The sequence below is a fragment of the Zalophus californianus genome, chromosome 2, assembly GCF_009762305.2.
Source record: "Zalophus californianus isolate mZalCal1 chromosome 2, mZalCal1.pri.v2, whole genome shotgun sequence".
Classification (NCBI taxonomy): Eukaryota; Metazoa; Chordata; class Mammalia; order Carnivora; family Otariidae; genus Zalophus; species Zalophus californianus.
This window is the reverse complement of record NC_045596.1, coordinates 82,052,501-82,075,254: the sequence shown is the minus strand read 5'-3', so window position 1 is coordinate 82,075,254 and position 22,754 is coordinate 82,052,501.

Sequence of the window (22,754 nt, the reverse complement as noted above, 5' to 3'; positions counted from 1 at the left end):
CTTGCACAATTCACAGCGCTCACCATAGCTCACACCCTCTCCAATGTCTACCACCCAGCCCCCCGCCCCATCCTTCCCACCCCCCTCCACTCCAGCAACCCTCAGTTTGTTTCCTGAGATTAAGAGTCTCTTATGGTTGGTTTGTCTCCCTCTCTGGTTTCGTCTTGTTTCTTATTTATAACCCCCAGAAGCATTTCTCTGATGGGTATGGCTTCCAAATTTTCTAGCCTCAAATTACTCCACATGTTCTTTCTTAACACAATCTCCACAACTCCCTCTCCACTCCTTCAAACTTACCAACTTTTTCCTCTTTCTCTGCTCTTCACTATGTGCGCTTTGCTTCTCCTACAAAGACTCTTTCCCCTCCCCTTTTCACCTCACAGGTCCTGATGAAGACCCCTCGCAGGGTTAAGGAGCTTCTTCACTCCCCAAAAGCACCCAGCTCAGGGGTTAAGTAGGTACTAATACCAAACTTGGTCTCCTCTCCAAGCCAGCAGGGCTTCATCTGCCTTGGTGTTCTTTCCCAATTATCTGCTCAGAAGCAGACCCTCCTCTGGAGTGCAGGAGAGGGTAGAGAGCGGGAGCAAATAGTTTTCCTTTATGGGTGTGGACATGTGGGTATACTCACATGTGAATCATATTGTTCATAAAACTAAGTATAGACTCCTTAAGCTTAGACGCTTTATATCACAAGGCTAAGTCAAACTTACAAATTCCACTTTAAACACTAAAAAGCAATAAATTCAAATTTACCACATTAATTTAATATGGAAATTAAAATTGTTTTCCTGAGTCTAAGTTGCCATGTCACACCTCTTAGTTTCAGTTTGTGATATATTATATATATAACATACATATATAATATATATATATATATATCATCCTGTGCTAGGTGATGATTCAATTTTGTCACCACTCTTCTCTATTCAAACTACTGTTTGGCAAAATAATTATTTCTGCAGTGCACAAATGATGCTACTTGGCCTTCACTTGACAAGAATGCTTCATTTACATATTAAGTCTACTTCTGTCGACTCTTTCTCAGCCTGTGATGATTAAAGTGGTGCTATTGGGGGCCAACATAATTATGAACACAAATATAAAAGGAAGCAAAAAAAATTGAGAAGTAGCCCTCAGTTAGATTAGTATCAAAATGAAAACACAGTATTTTTCCATTTCTTATAGATTCTTATGATTGCCCAGAGGTCTGGAGACCCCACTGGAGAAACACAACTCTAAGGTATTGCTCGGTGACTACTGGCCCTAATATTCATATAACCCTTCTCTTTCAGTCTTCCCCATAGGGAAAGTAACCAGCTCTTATCTAGTTGTGATATTCAGTTTTAGGAAGAAATGTTCCCCCAAAGTTCTAAAGTTCCAGATGGTCTCTTCCTCCTATCCCTGAACTCAAAACATTTATTGAACATAACAGTTGGCCATTCATCATTGAAACCTTTTCTATGTATTATACTATCTACTGTTATTATTTAATGAGTTGATGCCTGGCCTCTACTAGATTTGATCTTCACTACCTCCTCCAAAGAACAGTAACCAGAATCTTGTTTTATCTTATGTATTTATTTTAGGGAGAGTGTATGTGTGCATGCACGTGAGGGGGGGTGGGGCAGAAGGTGAGGGAGAGAGAGAGAATCTCAAGCAGACTCCCCGCTAAGCGTGGAGCCTAAACCAGGGCTTGATCCCACAACCCTGAGATCATGACCTGAGCCAGAATCAAGAGTCAGACACTTAACCTACTGAGCTACCCAGGCACCCCCAGAATCTTGTTTTAAAATTTATTCGGATCCTCACACTATCTAGAGAGATAATATCCATGCTAAAAACATAAGAATGTTTATAAATTTTTTGTGCTCTTTTTAAGGCACCCACACAGTCCTCCTCAGATCCTCATGTGATATTGCTCTATAATTCCTCTCGACTCTGCCAATAATGATTAGTCATTTACAGTGTGTTGATTTGGATCTTCTGAGAAGCAGATGCCAAAACAAGATGAGAGGGGCAAGAGATTTACTGGAGGAAATGTCTGCAGGAAAATAAGGGAGAGAAGGCAGGGAGAGCCTCCGGCCTCTGCTAGAGGTCTGACAGTGGCAAAAGCAAGGGAACAAGGGATCAGGGGATCTGGCAGGAAGAGCCTCAGAGGCAAGCACAGTTCTTAGAAGGTCTCAACCAACCAATGGGGTGTCCCCACACCAAATGTTGAGCGGGCTCTGGTATCTGCACTGTGATTGGTAGTTGCCTGGGAGCACATGGCAGAAGTGTGGCCTCACATCCTGGCAAGGGAGCCTCTCCTATAGAGAATGAGGTTTGGTAATAGATCGTTCAGCTTTTTCCCACACCAACCAAATTTTGGTCAGTTCAGTTTTGCTGCCTTGTTCAGGTACAACTAAAATGTGTTCCCCACTGAGGTAACACTCAACAACTTGAGAAAACGCAGACATCAGTTCAAGTCAGCCTCAAGTAAAAGTGGGATGTCTCTGGCACAGGCATGTATGTTGTGGTAGGTAAGTATTTGGGCTACGATATAAATAGTCAGCGTTTTTTAATAAATGCTTGAGAAAAATACATTAAAAATGCACATTTTGTTTTCTTTGATTTGTTTGTTTTCTGATAATATCCCAAGGGACAAATCCAAGCAGTGCATAAATCAGGCTGTGGGAAAAGAATACCTGGGTGTGATGGCTTACACAATAAACATTTATTTCTCACAGTTAGAGAGGCTGGAAGTCTGAGAGCAGGATGCCAGCATGGTAGAGTTCTTGGTGAGGACCCTCTTTCTGGTTTACAGAGAACAGGCGCCTTCTTGCTGTATCCTCACACGGCTGGAGAAAGTGAGCTAGTCTCTTCCATGGGCACTAATCCCATCATGAGGGCCCCACCCTCATGACCTCATCTAAACCTAATTACACCCCAAACGTCCCATCTCCAAATACCATCATCACATTGGAAGTTAGGGTTTCGATACATAAACTTGAGGGGTGAGGGAGGTAACATCCAGCCCTCAGCAGGCATGAACAACAGAAGGGAAGAGGCATGGAAAAGTCTCAATGTTCTTACAGGTATCTTAGCGATGAAGGCAAACCTAAGCATGATGCTCTATCATCAGCCTCCGAATTGTCACAATTACTGAAGCTAACGCTGTCTTTGGTTTGTTTTGTTTTTTTACCTACAGGAGCCAAGGGGGTAAGTAAATGAGCAAGGAAGACCTAAAGAAGTGTTACTCAATACACGTGGGAGGGATGGAGACTGTGACAACTTTGAGAGAACCTGGTCCATTTAAATAGGACAGCAGCTGTATAGCTTCTGCCTTGTGAGAACTTAGTTTTGCCATATCCTGTGTTGTTTAAAGGTAATGGAGGAATGTAGGTTTTTATGTGAAGTCTTCTCATGATTAAATGTTGGTTAAAGAAATATACAAAGCACTCTTCAGTCCAAACAAACAGGGCTACAAACCAATTTCTTTCACTAAATTTCCCCCTTTCCCCAGCTCTGATGCCCTTCCCAAAGATATTTATATTACAATGGCTTGGAAATCTTTAAAGGGAAAAACTCCGGCAAGTTAGATTTTCAAACTAAATAAAAGGGAAGATATTTTGGACACTGTACTTTCTCCATGCCTTCCCCAATCTCAAATGTACGCTGTGCCCAATTTCAACTGTGTCTGAGACTAGATTCGATTTTCTGCAAGACTCAAATCCATCCTCCATAATAGTTTTATTTCATTACACTTAAAAAAGCACACAGTTGTGATTTTGGTAAGTACTCTGATTTTATTTAAGAAGTAAAGCCCTTGGCTTGGAGGAGCCTTTCCCCATTTGGTATATTATAAGAGTGACAAGCCTCAGGTGCCTGGGTGGTTCAGTTGGTTAAGCGACTGCCTTCGGCTCAGGTCATGATCCTGGAGTCCCGGGATCGAGTCCCGCATCGGGCTTCCTGCTCAGCAGGGAGTCTGCTTCTCCCTCTGACCCTCTTCCCTCTCATGCTTTCTATCTCTCATTCTCTCTCTCTCTCAAATAAATAAATAAATAAATCTTAAAAAAAAAAAAAAAGAGCGACAAGCCTCCCAGGCTGACCCTAGACCTCACATTTGACTGGTCGTGGACTATCTGGGCTGTCAGTCACCACCCCTAATTTAGAAGGTACCAGTATAAAGGAAAAAGACATCATCCGTTCAGGGGCCTGATTCTATTGCTTATCTGCTTGAATGGCTCCCCCCAAATTCCACTGGGAACCACAGGCACAGAAGTACTAGAGCATCTCATCTTTTCTGTTGAAAAGTTAAAATAGGGCATCTTATCACCATGGTTACAGAGTTCTCTGGGTAGTCTTGGTCCCATTCTAACCAAAAAGATCAGTTAAGTGACCGCCAGGGAATATGCACTGCAGCTGCACCTGACATGCTGCTAATGGTGGAGGGGCTCACAGGCAACTTGAGGCATCCTGCAACGGGCATGTGCCTTCCAGTAGCAGGTCTACACAAGGAAAATCATCTCTTGTGTTTTCCAATAGGTCTAATTAGAATTATCCACGTGGATTTATGCGTACTTCAGCAAATAACTGAAGACACAAGCATTAATTATAAATAGGTATAGAAGGATAATTTGCATTAATACTCATTCCATGAATTTAAGATCAACAAAATTAAATTGAATCTGAGAGAAGCAAAATGTATGGTCTTCTTTAAAAATGTCAGTGTAGACGGATGTGTCTATTCGGCCAACTTGTATTGGGCATCTGCTGTGTGATAGACCTTGTGTTGGATGGGGTGGGTCACAGAGACCCGAAGGGCAACAGCCCCACTGCAAATTGCTCAGAAGTAAATTAGAGATTTGTAAATGGAAAGATTATTAGCCAGCATAGTTAAGTGCGATGTAAATGTTATCTATACATTGTCAGGGGGCCCAAGAGGCAAGAAGAATTGTTTGGGGGAGTTCAGGGAGGCTTCCAAGTGGAAAGGGCATTTGGCCAGGTTCTAGATGGGTGAGCAGGCAGAAGAGAGAGCCGGGACAAAGGCTCAGCTGTGAAAGGGCGCCACCTGTAGGCAGTGACGGTAAGAACCCCATTGCAGCTGGAACTTTCCACCCGTGGCACTGGCAGAAGTTGAGACCAGGCAGGCTATTGGAAGCCAGAATAGGCAAAACTTTTCATACTGGATTTAATACTGTAGGCCGCAGGGAGACAGCTGAACTTTAGTCAGAAGGCAAGATGATCAGATTAGCTCTCAAAGGTCTCCTCTGCTGCCATATGGAGAACTAGAATAGTTAGAAACCCATAGGAAATATAAAATGAGCATACTGCACTGATGTGATGTGTCAGCCTTTTTGTTGTTCAAAGCACTCTTCTCTTATTAAATATATATTCATCAGAAAAATTTCTGATACTACACTGATCAATTTTATAGTAGACTGTATCCGTATCCCCAAGGATTTTGTGTATAGAAAAAGTATCTCATGGGATAACTTTGTATAGTCTCTAATAAGAGAATGGGCTTAATTAATCACTTTTTCAGAATTCAGACAAAGATTTGTTTATTTGACTCTCACGCATTTTGCATTTCAGAACCTTGCATAGAGCCCAAAGAGGTTGGGGGAAAGAAAAGAAAATATATATATATATATATATATATATATCCACAGCACTGTATTGGAAATCAATTAATTCTGATATCCATAATGTATTCTTAGGAAAAGAAATGCAAAAAAAAAAAATCTACAGAATAAAAAGAAGGGGATTTTTTTTTTGAATAAACAACAAAAGGGACTCAAAGGAGAGTTTGAAACTGTATTGTACCTCGTTCCCTGGGTAACAGGAAATATTTCTTACCTTCCTCCTCCACCACCCCTGACGAGTCATGAAACCCAGACATGAAACCTAGACAATATTTAATCACAGCTACATTCACCCCTAATCATCAATAGACAAAACCCCAGTAGCTTGTGTCAACCATGGGAGCCCGAGGCAAAAAAATTCCTCAAGAGTTACAGGAATAGGACTTCACTCACAGCCCTGTAATAATTTCCTGCTGGTTCCACAAGAGCAGGTTACTGAATTTAATTTGTGAAAAAAGACACGATTATGACCATATCTCCAGGAAATGTGCTAATCATCCACACACGTTACCTATTGTAGCAATACGACACCCTGTTTTTCCCATTTTATGGATGAGAGAACAGCCCTAGAGAAACTAATGTTCCTAAAGTCACACAGCTGGCAAGTGGCCCAAATCAGATTGGACCCATGACTTCTTGATTCTAAAGCTTGTGCTCTCGTTCAAGGAGAGCTACCAAGGTAAGGAGGAATGTCAAGCACCGCTGAGTAAGACAAGCAGTGAATTCCATAGTTTTTAGAAGAGAGAGCCCCCCCTTGTCTGGGCTGAAGGGTCAAGGAAGTCTTCCTGGTGAGAGTGGCACTTGACCTGAGTCCTGCGTACTGGACAAGTCAAAAGATGAGGGAAGCCCATTCCGGGTTTGAATTTAAGAGCAAACATGAAGTGATATAAACCTGTTAAGTGACGTATGCTGGAAGTTTGTATATAGTCATCCATTCAATAAACATACTGTGCACCCATTACGTGCAAGATACCATACTAGAGATCGGGTGGTAAACAAGGTTGCGGGAGGGCAACAGCATTTCTTAAACAATAGTTGTAAGCACCCCTACCTTACAATGTTACGAGGTTAACCAATATAACTATTGTGAGTTGTAGAGAACAAGAAAATAAGACCAGGCTGTCAATGTAACTTGGAGTCAAAGTTGTGGGCTAATAAATTTGTCATTGTGATGACTATTTTTATGTCACACCTCAATGTGAAATGATTTTGAAGTGGCTTACGAAGATGATATCGTGAACAGAATGAAATGTAAAAATCTGAGGAAACTGGAATGAAGAAAAAAACATGAAAAATAAGATGAAGCTGGAGTAAGGTCAGTCAAAAAGTCAAATACCCCCTGGAAAGGGCTATACATTTGGCTTTATATTTCCTCTACTTTCTAAACTGCCCTCCCCAAATCATCAGTTGTGATTCTAGAAGACAAACTATTCAATTAAAAACTAAAATTTAACTTCTGATAGTAGGAAGACTAGCTAACACTTATTGGTTATCATTTGCAACTACAATATGGGACTTAATTCACCTTCATGCAATAGGTGCTATTGTAGTCTCCCTTTTACAGAGAAGAAACTGTGCTTGAGAGAAGTTAAGTGCATTTCCCAAAAGCACCTACCTGGTAGCTGGCAATCTCCAATCAAGCAAACTCTTTACTTACTTTAAACCCAGGAATTTAACTGCTGGGTTATATCTGAAATAAATATTCCCTGCAAGTCACCAAGAAAATAGACCAAGAAATGAAGAGCAGTGCATTTCACTTCAATGAGCATATAAACCACCTGGGGATCTTAAAATACAGATTCTGAGTCCATAGATCTGGGATCGATCTTGAGAGTCTGCATTTCTAACCCGCTCTCGAGATACTCATGTTGCTGGCCCAGACCACACTGTGACTCGCAAAGGTGTAGTGAACTGTATTTGTAGTTTCCAGGGGTTCTATCTTATAGCATCCCTCAAAGGAAGTGGATGGCCTAAAACCAAAGCATTTCAATAACAGCGCCCTCTTTTTTTTTTTTTTAAGAAAGGGAAGCAGGGGGTGGGGGATGGGTAGAGGGAGAAGGAGAGAGAGAGACTCTGAAGCTGACCCCACTGAGCTCAGAGCCCAATGCAGGGCACAGCTCGATCTCACAACCGTGAGATCATGAGCTGAGCTGAAATCAAGAGACAGACACTTAACCGACTGAGCCACCCAGGTACCTCGCACCTCTTTTTAAGAGCAAAATTATACAAGGAATGTAGCACTGGAATAATTTAGCCTAATCAAGGAACTTAAGAGAAAAAAATGGGTATTCTATTAATAATATACCTTATGTTCACACTCGTCAGTATTTAATTGCAACAAAATTGTAACAAATCCCTTCAACTAGGGACAGGTACTGATGACGATCTCAAGGAGGTGGGTGTTAAATGTTAATTGCACACATGGCTCTGATTTACTTTGAGAAAGTAAAAAAGGCCAAAGCAGAGGGGGATTCATAAGGAAAGGGAAATGGCCTCAGATTTTCAAGGGAAATGGCCTCAGATCTTCAAAATCTGTTTAGAAAACAGATTTTCCTAAAATAACTGCCATATGGCAGCATCTAACATAAAGAACTTCTCTTTTCAATTAACAAAGGATGGGAAGGAGCTTCGGAGACAACTCCCTCAGAGCCCATGATTTTCTAACAAAATTGCATATGTTCAATCACTATTTTGCTTTTAACTTCAAACCTGTTGCCGAGGAAATATCAATATCTATGCACATTCAAGGTAAATCTTCCTTCTTCATGTTTTTGAAGTGAATCACTTAGCAAGGTAGCAACGAGTTACAGAGTTTCATTAATCCAGTACTCCCTTGGATTTAATCCCAATCACCATGTCCTTGATGAATCCCCTGGACCTTATGCCTCAGTTTCTTTACCCATAAAGTGGGTATACTGTTGTACTCTCACAATTTACTCCTGGGGCACGGTCCCTTTATCTGATGGACACTGTCATCTCACTACTCATGGCCAGGGATCTACAAAGTCTTCTCTGTGTTTACACTGTGAAGGAAAGGGACTAAGAATTCCCATTTTCTCCTTCAGTAATTCAAAGCCAATCCTCAACTTGCCAAAAGGAAATAAAGCAATGTGAGAGCAGAATAAAATTTTAATTTTTTTCCTTCCAAGTTTTTATTTAAATTTTAGTTACTTAACATAATTAGTTTCAGGTGTAGGATTCAGTGATTCATCACTTACATGCCCTCCCCGGTGCTCATCACAACAAGTGCCCTCCTTAATACCCATCCCCCCATTTAGCCCATCCCCTGCCCACCTCCTCTCCAGCAACCCTCAGTTTGTTCTTTATAATTAAGAGTCTGTTTTATAGTTTGCCTCTCTCTCTCCCCACCCTCCACGTTCATCTGTAGAATGAAATTTTTAAAAAGCCCATCGCTGAACTATTACATAGTTTAGGTTTCTCAGTTTCGTGGTGCTTCAGAATTTACAGCCAAGGAAAGCCACAAGCTGAGGTGTGTCTAACAAGGTCCTGCTGGCTCGTTGGCTACTGGGTAGAAATGATCACAAAGGGGTGGATTCAGTAGCGTGCCCCAGACATTTATACAGTTTGAAGGTTCCTTAAAGGAAAAAAAAAAAATACAAACTTGTGAATCCCAAAATGAGTCCAAGTGTATCAGGGACTAAGAAAAGAAATCACAACAAATAAATTAAAAACTGACAGACACTGTAAACATCCAGAAAAATAACGTAATTTTATTAACTTACACACGTCTATTAGTCTTTTTTACTATTCTTTGAACTTCATGCCCTTTGAGCCACTTTTTGTATGACAATTATTTTGTAATTTCCATAGAGAGAATGGACTTTGATATTTCTGTAAGCAGGTTTGTTCAAAATTTACCGATAGTGTAGAAAACCTTCTTTCAGCTTCACAACTCATTACTGGTAAATTCATATACATTTTTAGGATTGTGGTCAATATTGGGAAGGCTTTTGTCAAGTTTCTTTAACATGTGAGTTCTAGAGTTAAGGGGAATTTTCTATCAGTTGCATCTAGATGAGTACATATCAAATCATTTCCTCCTCCACCACCCACATGCTTCTGATCTTGGGTACAGTACACACATCCAGCAGCTTGACCACACCTCTGGCCTTGCACCTAAGCAAATCACAGTGGAAGTTGGGGTTTTTCTGGAAGCTACTCCGGCACCAAGACAGCTAGCAGTAATTCAACTACGTGTAGAAGTGTGAGTCAAATAGATCCCATAAACCCAAACTATACACATTCCCAAACTCAACTTTCCCACAACTGAAGCCCAGAAATGCCTGCAGCTCCCCAATGCCAGTTGATGGAAGAGCAAATGTGATTGAAAGCAAGTCAAAATGAGAGGAGTAAGTGATCCTCGCCAACTGCAGTTAAAATATCTTATTTTGACAACATTTGTGACAGAATATCTTATTTTGACTCCCTGCTAGGAGGCCCTGAAGCTTAAACTCCATTTGCTTCATTGTCAGTCCTCTTCGGACAAAAAATGGCTCTGTTTCATTTTCATGTGCCGGACAACTTTAATATGCTCACCTTCAAGGTGATCATTTCAGGCAAAGAATTGTGTTGTGTGCTTTTTTAAACATCAGCCCTCACAACAACACTTGGGAGGGAGTGGTTATTGCACAGCTGAGGGAACGTAGGCTCTAAAAATTTACGCCATTTGTTCGAGATTGCAAAATGAGTGCCAATCATTTCCACAACTGGCACACATCCGAGTGTACTCTCCAGCTTTCTTGAGAGAAGAGAGTGAACTTCAGGTAGAAGAACAAAAGAAGGACTTACTATGCTTTCTTTAGCAAAAACACACAAAAATGCGTGCTACATCAATACCTTCTAGGACTAAGTTGGACCCTAGGCCAAGAATCCAAAAAGTTCATTCAGATATTGGTGCTGCCTTAGGGTAACTTGGCGTAAGCCATTGGCCAACAGTTCAACTTGGTTTCTTTTTTTTTTTTTAAGATTTTATTTATTTATTTAATTGACAGAGAAAGACAGCGAGAGAGGAAATACAGGCAGGGGGAGTGGGAGAGGGAGAGGCAGGCTTCCCACCAAGCAGGGCGCCTGATGTGGGACTCGATCCCAGGACCCTGGGATCATGACCTGAGCCGAAGGCAGTCGCCTAACCAACTGAGCCACCCAGGCGCCCCAACTTGGTTTCTGTCATATGCTAAATAACACTTTCCAATAAAATTTAAAATACAGTATTTTCATTTTTGAATCAAGATTCGATGAACCTTACTAAATAACATATATGTGGACTGATTTGATATTTCTTACCAGAGCCGTATGTATAGATTGTACCCAACAAGAGTCTGGGTAATAAAGCATGGTTATAATAAAGTTATTCTGTTTGAACTACCAGTTATAATTCTCTTTGGTTTCCTGACTAAGCTTATATCCATTATCCCAGGAAATCCTAGGGTGACAACTTACCACCAAAACCCTACATCTGTTCAGACCGTTGAAAACCACCTATTCACTATTTAGTTTTGCACTATTAGTCTATCCCAAATCCCTCTGAGAATGTGGCATGCAATACATGCTGCATTTAAGACCCAACCCCCTTCACACTTTCAAACAGATGTGCTCCCCATTAATACTCATCAGAGAAATGCAAACTGAAACTACAGTAAGATAAATAAGTAAGATAATTCTCTGCAATGACCAGAAGAGTTTATATTTAAAGACTAATCTATCCAAAGGTTGGCAAGGATGTAGAGAAACTGGAACTTTCAAAAATTGGTGGTGGGAATGTAAAATGGAACAACCACTTTGCAAAAATATTTGGCAGAACAAACTAAAGCTAAGCCCATGTGTATCCTCTAGCCCAACAACTCCATTCCTGGGTATATATCCAAAAGAAATGAGCTCATATATCTATCAAAAGACATTTACAAGACTGTTCATAGGCATTCTTTTGGTAATCGCCAGAAACTGGAAACAACCTAAATGCCCATCAGAAGGAGAAAGCATAAATTGTGGTGTAATCATGCATTGGAATACTGGGCAGGAAAGAGAATAAACTAATTTCAACTGCTGGCAACAAGGATAAATCTCACAACAAGCATGAGGGCAAGAACACAGATACAGCAGACTATGGAGTATAATTTTTATAACCAAATTTACACACAGATATGACAGCATTCACAAGCAGGCAAAACTAACCCAAAGTGATAGATAACAGGAAAGTGGTTACTTAGAGGAATTGACTAGGAAGGAATATTAGAAATCAAAATCCTCTGAGTGGAGGCTACGCAGGTGGTACATGTACAAAATTCATTGAGTTGTAGGCTTAAGATCTGTGTACCCGGGGCCACCTGGGTGGCTCAGATGGTTAAGTGTCTGCCTTCAGTGCAGGTCATGATCTCAGGTCCTGGAATTGAGCCCCACGTCAAGCCCCGGGCTCAGCAGGGAGTCTTCTTCTCCCTCTCCCTCTGCCTCTTCCCTGCTCATGCTCTCTCTTTCTGTATCTCTCTGTCTCAAATGAATAAATAAAATCTTTAAAAAGAAAGATCTGTGTACCATAAATCTATACTTGAATGCAAAATATTTTTTACATATTGACGTCAAGGCAGATTTGTCTTGCAAAGAGAAAGATAAAGGTATCAAAACAGCTAAACAGGAAACTGGGGGCATATAGAAGAGAGCAGAGTCTCAACCAGTGTGGCTTACAAGGAGCACAGGGGAAGGACGGAGGGCAGCAAAATCTGGGCTCTCTCTAAAGCCAATAAATATTTACAGATCTGTGTTCTCTGTCTCTCTCTCTCTCCCCCACCTCCCTTCAATTTCTTTCTAATTTCTTGCTTTTCCCACTTGCATCTTTCCCCAAATACAGAAAGGAAAGATAGAAGAGCTTTGGAGTCTGGAGTCGGGGAAATCCCAATCTTTCACACTGGTTTTGCATGAAGGGTTTGGCTTCAACCATTCAATGGATTGGCAGGTCATGCCCTATTTAACACTCAAGTAGTAAGAAAGTCAAAATCAGAGGGGTTTTATAGTGTGTCCTTATCTGGCCTTTCTAATTGCAGTTATGCTTTTTCAATAACTTGAATTACTCTACCACTTTATTTCCGCAATGAAGAGCTTTCAGAAGACATATTAAAACCCTAAAATACCTAAAATCAGTGTTGGTTGGAGATATTTGTAGATGTCAACTAAAGGAATTTTTTAAAATAAAGACATTGGGGGCGCCTGGGTGGCTCAGTCGTTAGGCGTCTGCCTTCGGCTCAGGTCATGATCCCGCATTGGGCTCCCTGCTCAGCCAGGAGACTGCTTCTTCGTCTCCCACTCCCCTTGCTCGTGATCCCTCTCTCACTGTGTCTCTCTCTGTCAAATAAATAAAGTCTTAAAAAAAAAAATAAACAAAATAATGTTTTAAAATAAATAAATAAATAAAATAAAGACATTGAACACCATGTAGTGATTATTTCTACGGTAACTTCACAATGGCAGGCTTTGGGTCATCACTATAAACAAGCCTTTGAAATACGACTTAAAAATGCAATGCAGTAAAGTGGTATCATTGTGAAAGTAAAAAAAAAACGCATATTTACATGATGATCGAAATGATTGCCCTAGTATTATGCAAATGGATATTAATGGCTTAGGATAAAATTTCCTGAGCTTTATCTCAAGCAATAAAGATTGAAGCAAAGACTGTGTCCTCTGGGAAAATATAAGAAAACCTAAAGTGGTTCTGGGGAGGCCAAAAATACTTAGCAATGGTTCAAGTGAAGAATTTGGTGTATGGATTTTGGATTTTCTATATTGAAAGGGTTTTAACTGCTTCATGAAATATGGAAGTGGAACAAAAAAGAGTCTTGGACCATTTGATCTACATCCTTTTGAGTTTGAGCAAGTTGGGACAAAAAGCGTTAATAAAACCAACCCCCATGCTTCAGAGTCTAAATTCAATGCGAAGACAGAGTTTGGGCTAAAGAGGAACATAGTTTTATTGCTTTGCCAGGCAAAGGAGGCTGTGGCAGGTTATGGCCTTCAAAAACTGCAGGCCCTCCCCAAAAAGGGGAGGGTTATAAGGAAATCGGATCTAGCCTGTTTTGACAGGAATTGTGTAAGTGCTACCAGCCCTTCATCTTGTGGTACAGGGGTCCCGAAACAAAAGGCCAAGGAAGGAGGAGAGGAGGTTTGGGAAGGAGAGGAAAGAGGTTACTTTAAAATGGAGCTTCACCAAAGCATTAGTGTAGCTGTTTTGATTTTTGTTCAGCTTTATGGTTTTATGCAGTTTCAAAAGGAGATTGACTAAGATTCAGTCATCTTGCATGTGCCTATAGTATAAACTTGATACTCAAACTTAAAAGTGAAACAAGTATTTTAAACATACAGCTTAATCATTTTATTGAATTCTAGTTTGACTCTTTCACATGTTTCTGAATTTATATTCCCAGGAGAGAACTGTGCTATAATCTAAAGCAATAAATAAAGGTAACTATATTTAAAGTTAAAAGTGTCACTTTAAAAGTTTAGGAATATGTGGTTCATGCTAAAAAAAAAAGGGGGGAAGGAAGAAAAAAAGAAAAAGAAAAAATACCGTTAGAAAATGTGGCTGAGTTATTGGCTAAGGTAAGTTCTCACTATGTCCTAGTAATAAACCAAGTAGCTGCTCTTGGAGAATCTTTGAAATTGTTAGGAAGGAGATTTGGGAGAGTTATGTTAGTAGAACTAGTTAAGAATTTCAAAATCCTATCTTACCGCTCACTCTCTGACCTGGCACATATTACTTGACTTCTACACCTTTATTCCCACATACGTAAAATGGGAATGATGATGATGTAGGAAAGACGTTAGGGTTTGAAGCCAATGGCCAAGAAAGAATTCTTGAGACATCTTTGGTGCAAAAAAGGTGGTTTCATGAAAGCATGGGGGGACAGGACCCGGGGTTAGGAAGGGCTGCACTGGGGTCATGGGAGTGGCCCATTATATACTTTCAATTTGGGAGGGGGTTAGGGATAGTGTAAGTCTCTAAAGAATTTTGGAAGCAAGTTTTCTAGGACCTCGAGGGGGCTAACTATTGTTGGGAAAGGGTCATGTATTACCGTCTCATAAAACCTGAGCCATGAGACCCTTCAGATGTATATCGGTGGGCCATGTGCTTGGGGGGTGATTGCCAACACGTATCTTGGGGGGGCAGGTTAGAGATAAAGGATGTTTAAAGGAATTTTTATATGTTAAAGTAGACTTACAGGACCCTGGAGGTTGGGCTAAGATTGCTTTTTGCCCTTAGCAAAGTATTAACATGGAGGCAGTTGATTCCCTAGAGGAAGGTCACTCTGCCTATTTCAAGGACTTGTCAATGGGCTGTAGATAGTAAGGAAATTCAATAATTTTTTCTGCCTTTGTTTCCCACATCAATAATACTACCCACCTCATAAGGATTTTATAACTAGTGAATGATAAAATACTTAAAAGCCGTTAGGAAAAAAACCTTACAACATGGTAGGTGCTCAATAAATGTGAGCTCTTATACTTTATCCTTTTTTCTTTTGTTGGCAATATTCACAGCCTTTTTATTTTTTCCCCATGAAGGACTTTTTATACAAAGTAATACAAAAAGTAATACAATAAAATACCATAGAAACCTGATAGAGCAGATCATTGAAATGTAGAGACATGAAAACAAGTTTATTTTAAGCAGAGCACCACATGCCAGAGATTAAGCTAATGACGAGTTTCGCTCCTTCAGTGATCTGCGGGTGCCAACTAACACATCCAAGCAGCCAAATCTCTGCTGACAGGTTTCTTCCTTCTTTCCCTCCTACCACTTCATAGAATGCTCGCTGACTTGAAACTAAGCTGAGGTGAGCAGGAATGAAATCTAAATAAAATACTCCTCCATCCAGAAGAGGTCAAACCTGGATCCCAGGAAAACACAAGCCAACACCTTGCTTAAAGGATTTTGAACAGCAAATTGATGATGCAGCAGCATCTAAAACTATAACTAAAAGCCACTTCCACTGAAAGTTCCAGTAAGCATTGCAAGGCCACAGGAAGTGAGGGAGAGGGAGGCATCCCCACCCAGGAAGAGCGTGCAGCACACACGCTAGGGTTTGTAAAAAAATCTTCATTCTCTGAGTTGGCGAGAGTTTGTTTCTAGTCCAAATAACATTCTCCAGAAGTTCTTGGGCTTCTTGGATCCCCTGTCTTGCAGCAACATTAAGGAGTATCTCTACATCCCTAGAAGAGGTGGTTATTTAGTCAGGTAAAGAAAAAGTAAACTGAGAGCACTTGCACGTCCAATGTTTAGGCTAAAGGCCAGGTTAACACCTGTCTGGACTCATTCTAAGGTATTGAGGGAAACACGTGCCATTTCATCTGTGTTTCATCATAAGTGTCTTCATAATAAAACCAAAACCACCCGAAGAAATAGTCTTACAACATCAGAGTCCAGCTGGATTTTTTTCCCTATTTAGAAGGGTTTTCTAGCCAAGACTCTTAGGTAATGTCTGAGACCCCTTCCTTGCAAACAAATTCTATATTTTGGTTTGGAAGTGGTAACTGGAGAGGGGCCCCGTTCAACATGCCTGTCCATCAGTTGTGAAACTGCCAACCGTCAGTCATAAGAGAACATATTGACTATACCATTTTGGCTTGGCTGCTTCAAAAAGATCGTTTCAAAATTTCATTACCAAGTAATGCATGCAACCAATATTCCTGAGTGTTATATCAATTCCCAAGACTCACTCTATCCATCAGTGCCTCACTGAGACTCCTTCTTTCTGAACCTTGTCTACCCATCAGTCTGAAGTAGATTAAGGGATGGGGTTTGAAGGAGGGGGTTGTACACATTACTTGATAATGGACTATATGTCAGTTACATTACTTGAAAAAAAGAACAAGCTGAAAGTTTAATGGTTTATTTTTAGGACCCTATCAAAATGTCTCTGCCTCAAAATAGCTGCATAAAAAAATGTCTCAGACTATGAACTATTCAAAAACATTAAGAACTTCTCCAGAGAAAATAGCTGTACTTCTCTTGATGACTATGAGTAACCAGAAGAAGATTAGTGCAATGGACACAAGAAGAATTTGTGCCCAAAGAGAGCTATCTACCTTATATTCTTATATATTTCATTCTTTTTATTAGAAAATGCCATAAGGCCATAAAGATGGTACATCCAGGGTACAGGAGACTGTAAGGACCATGAAATAACCTGGCCTTTCATTTCAGGTTCATGAAATGACTTAAGAATATAATCAGTGGAATCTATGCACATGTACAAATCTTGGATTTGTGACTTTGTGACTTTTATCATAACTCCTAACAATGTAAGTACATAAAAAGGCAAGAGTAGGAAGTGAACTATATATAAAACGCTTCTTTTGTCTGTCAGTTGCAGGTAATATACGGGGGCAGGTTTAGAAGGAATGACATCTCAGCTTGAAGGGGAAAGACAGCTAATTTCATTACCCTACTTCCATGGAACCAGTCATGTTTTTCAGTTTTCCTACTGCCAGGTTAAAGGAAGCACGGGGATGGTCCTGCTTGGAGGCTTATCTGAAAAAGAAAGGAAAAGAAAGGGGACTGGTTATATGGGCTGGAAGGATGGTGGGGAGTGAGTATGCAATAAAAAACAAGGAAACAGTCCCTCGAAAAAGCATCTCCTTTATAAAACCAAGGGCAGTGCCAATACAAATATGTATGGGAACCAGCTTATCATAGATCTAGACAAATGTTAATAAGTCTCTTTCATTAAAAAATGTCTCTCATTTGAAACATGTACAGTACTTTTTTTAAAAAACTAATGTAAGAATATTTAAGCCACTTATTTGCTCCAAACCCATTCATCAGCTTTTCCAAATACCAAAATAATTATACTCTTCTCTCCAAAATATTCAGGAAATCAAAATACAGGAAAGAACCATCTGGGAATGTTAGGAATTCAGTAAAATATAAGCTGATCCTTAAGCACTATTTCCAACTGCTATAATATAAATGTAATATGCCAGTACTTTCCAATAGAACTTTCTCCAAAGATAGAAATATTCTATATCTGCACTGTCCAATACAGTAGCTGCTAGCCACCTGTGGCTATTGAATACTTGAAATGCTTGAAATGTACATAGTGCAGCTGAAGAACTGAATATTTATTTATTTATTTATTTTTAGGGGGAGGGGCAGGGGAAGAGGGAGGGAGAGAATTAAGCAGGCTCCATGCCCAGCAGAGAGCCCAGTGCAGGGCTTGATCTCACACCTCTGAGATCATGAACTGAACCGGAATCAAGAGTCAGACACTTAACCAGCTGAGCCACCCAGGCGCCCCAAGACCTGAATTTTTAATTTTAATTCATTTAAATTTAAATGGCCACGTGTGGCTGATGGCCATCATAATGGGCAATATGAATTATATAATTATTGCCTTCTTACTTTACAGTTTTTTTCAAGTTAATTATGATTAGGGGGAAAATGTTGTCAGAAATAAAAGGAAGTGTAAAAAAGTTTGCTATTTTTAATCATGAAAATTTTGAAAAATGAGTAAGAAAATAAAATCCAGAGGAAAAATGGGCAGACAACATGAACAGGCAATTTGCAGGAAGGGAAATCAAAATTACAACAGATGTTTTAAAAAAAATGTTCAACTTCACAATCAATAAAAATGAAAAATTCTATTTATTTTTTTAAGATTTTATTTATTTGAGAGAGAGAAGAGGAACAGAAGGGGAAGAACAGGGACAAGCAGCCCAAAAAATGAAAAATTTTAAATGAGACCTCTTACATTATTATTCATGTTGGCAAAGATTAACAAATGATTAAAAACAATATTGATAAATCTATGAGCATATACTAGAGTGGAGTTGGGCAACCTCTCAGAAGAGTTTTCCAGGGTGCCTAGGTGGCTCAGTCGATTACGTGTCTGCCTTTGGCTCAGGTAATGATCCTGGAGTGCCAGGATCGAGCCCGGCAAAGGGCTCCCTGCTCATCAGGGAGTCTGCTTCTCCCTCTCCCTCTGCTCTTCCCCGATTCATGCTCACTTGCTCTCTCATCCTTTCTCTCAAATAAATAAATAAAATCTCAAAAAAAAAGAATAGTTTTACAATATGTACCAAAAGCTTTAGAAAGGATCCTTGTCTGACCTGATAATTCTATTTTTAGTGATTTTTTTTTTTTTGGTAAGGAAATCAGACGTTCAAAAAGATATGTATGAAAGGCCCTTTCCAACAGCAGTTTCTGATACTAAGAAACTAGGAAAAAGGACTAAACATAAAACAGGGAAGTCTTCAAGTAAATTAAGGAATTATCATACATATATCAATTGAAAAAAGTCTAGAAGAACACCCATCAAAATGTTTACAGAGTAGTCTTTACTGTGTGATAGGACACATTTGTTTTTTTTTCAGTGTTTTCCTTATTAGACATAAATTATTTTGCAAGTCATAAACTATAAATTCTGTTTTACACAACAAGGGGAAATCTCATTTTCGTAATGCTTTCCCACTCCATTCCTGACAGGGGAGAAGCCAGCACTGAAAGATGAAAAGTTTTTTCAAACTGGCCTTTAATTGTATGGCCCCATGTAAGAAAGAACCTGGCTTCCAAAATGTTGTTGAGAGTAAGTTTAATGCACATACTAGTCACCCTAGAACCTTGATGAAATGAAGTTTCTGCTTCAGTAGGGCTGGGTTAGTCTCAGATGCTGCATTTATAACAAGTGCCTGCCAGGTGATGCCAACACTGCAGGTACGTAACCTACATTCCCAGTAGCAGGGGCTTCAGCCTCGTGTAGTCAGTCACCAACCACATTTAGCTCCTCTAGAGCCATGCCATTCCCTTCCTGATTCTCAAAGTTATTTCTTCTTTTGGTAGGTAAACTTTATCAGAATACCCATTTTAAACTTTGTCTTGAAATGGGTTCCTGAAATGGCTTCCTCTGCTGGTTTGTGCTTACTTTATAACCACTGTAGACTTCTAGAGTAGAGATTTGACCTGGCTACACATTTAGGAGAGCTTTTTCTGCTCACTTAAGTCAATCTGAAGCCAAGCATCAGCATGTTTCAAAGCTCTCCAGGGGATTCTGATATGTCCCAAGTTTGTCAACCACTATTTTAGAGAGAAGAAAGGCAACATCTGAGAAGAATGAGCTCATCAGTTCATGGGTAATAGCAAAGTCATAAATGTGTTCTCTTCTCTCTCAGATAATCGAACATTTCTCAGGATCATAGGTGACTCTGAGAAATATCCAACAGAAATATAATGCAAGCCATGCATAATTTTGAATTTCCTGGCAGCCACATTAAAAGTTTTAAAAGAAATAGGTAAAATTAATTTAAAAAATATATTTCATTTAACCCTACCATATTATCATTCAACATATAATTAATATAAAGAATTATTAATGATATAATTTATATTCCTTTCTCCACATCAAATCTTGAAAATCCAGTGTGTATTTTCCATCTCCATTCAGACTAACCACATTTCATGTGCTCTTTGTGGCTAGTGGATGCCATACTGTAACAAAATGCCACTTTCAAATAAATTGAGACTGTATGAACTCAAAGCCAGTTCTCTATGTTAAGCGACTCTGGCTTTTCACCTAACTTGTCCTTATTTTCTATCACAGTCTCCACATAAAATGGAGTTTCTAACACCTCTAGCATGTGAGGTGGAGTGTTCCAGTGTATGTTTCCAAAGTTTTTCTTATTTTCTCAAACTGAACGTACAATGTGGGGTACTGTTGTGTGAGGATTCATCAGGCCAATACTACACAATCAGAATTGCAAAAGCTGCCTGTGAAAAATTTAGAACACTGAATACAAACCAGTTGAATAAAATTTAAGCCAAAAAAGTGGACTAATCAGTAAGTAATATGTACTTCTACTTTAAAATTTCAAATTAATGTGTCTCTTATGGTCAAGAGATCAAAATTTTAATAAACAAGGTAATGCTAACACAGAGCACTGTTAATAAAATTACTGATGTGTTGAATCTTGACCTAAAATGTTACGTACACTCCAATTTAGTTCTTTTAAAGCTAATCTATTGTTTGCTTACATGGTGTAGACTGTTTTTCAATACATCAGCCACATTACCTCCACCACTACTCCTGCCTCTCCACCAAGTGGAAAAAGTAGAAAGCATACCAAGACTTTAATATTGAGAAAGTTTATATCTTTATCTTACTTTCATTCTAGGAAAAAGGCACCAAAATCATAAGATTTTATATTTCAACACTTCCTGGAATAACTCTGTAGTTTTGCTTTTGGTAGATACCATCTTTCTTACCTAAACCAATGCATTGCCATCTCTTCATCCTTCACCACACCAGCTCCTGGATAAAACCAAAAGACATCATAGAAAAAAAGGGGACTCTGTTAACTGCTTGATGCTAAAATCTTCTATAAACATACAGATACAGAAATCCAACCAGCAAATTCCACCCCACACCCCCCACACCCTGTCACTCCCTAGTAAAATGAGCACCAGAGGAACGAAGAAGTTACCTTTCGGGTATCTCTGGCCAACAATAAGCGGGGCACTGGGATACCCAAAGTGAGCATAAAGATATGCCACATGGAAATGGAAGCTCTGGGAATATAGCCAGATGTAAAGCAAAGAGATCATGGTTCCCATTGTGACCAGGATCCACAAAAAGAAAAAGAAAGAAAAGGGAATCTACTACAGATATGGTTCAGATGTGGAAGCAATGAGTGTATTCTGAAAAAAGGCATTTCAGGATGAGATGCATATGATTTAAAGATGAGGTGTGTCCTTAATAGGTCTCTGCTGGGAAAAAATATTTGCTATCACTAGAGTTTTAACTTATTTTTCGTCATTCTGATAGTACTTTCCTTGGGTGATGCAAGATAACCAGATTGCGTAATGAACTAGGATTGGATGCCAACCAGTAGGATCTTGGCAGTTTATAAAAGGGGGGAAAATAGAGGCAGAAGCAAAAGACAAAGAAAAAAAATAATTAATGTGTTTATTCTTTGGGCAGAAACATGATGGGGGGCTAAGATGGGGAGGGAGCTGCCTGCCCTGCTCTACCTCAGTCTAGAGAAGGCACAGCCCTGGCTTATTTGTCTGATATCATCAGCTGCTTCTACAGAAACAGAAGACCTTCAGACCACACTTTGAGTTTCCTCCCTAAAAAGATCCAGGTGAGTCAGTGGCATCCAGAAGACAAAGGAAGATGAGAATTCACAGTTTTTTAGGGCTGCCATTAACAAAGTATGACAGAGGGATGCCTGGGTGGCTCAGATGGTTAAGCAACTGCCTTCGGCTCAGGTCATGATCCTGGAGTCCCAGGATCCAGTCCCGCATCAGGGTCCCTGCTGAGCGGGGAGTCTGCTTCTCCCTCGGACCCTCCCCCCCTCATGCTCTCTCTCTCTCATTCTGTCTCTCAAATAAATAAATAAAATCTTATAAAAAAAAAAAAGTATGACAGATTGGGTGGTTTACACAATAGAAATTTATTTCCAAGAAACCTGGAGCCAAATATTCCAGATCAAGGTGTCAGCAGGGTTGGTTTCTATAGATGACTGTCTTCTTCATATATCTTCACATCATCTTCCCTCTGTACATCTCTGTGTCCGAATCTCCTGCTCTTATAAGGACACTGGTCATATTGGATTAAGGCCCACCCTTAATGACCTTATTTTAACTGAATTACCTCTGTAAAGATCCTGTATCAAGTATGGCCACATTCTGAGGTACTGGGGGTTAGGACTTCAACATATGAATCTGGAGGGGAGGGGTGATAAAATTCAGCCCATACCAGTAGCCTAAGCTGACAGTATGAGGATACTTCCTAAATGAACCAGCGGATTGGCAGGAACTTTGACATCATCCTTCTCTGGCTTGAACATGCTCCTCACTTCTCTTCAAGTAGCCCTCCTAAGTAAGGTCCTTTCCCATCATGAAAAGCTGGTACCTCAGCGATGGATTGATGCCCAAAAAAGTTTACATTGTCTGATAACCAAATCAGCACAGCCATTACTATTTCCAGAGCCATAGCAAACACCATCTGAGATGTCAGTTCATGCAGGTGTCAGGGGCTGTCAGGAACCTGGGGAAGCCTTGAAGTGCAGCAAGACCACCAACTGCTCCACAGGTAGCTCAGGGGCCTCCGATCCATCCCCTGGTTA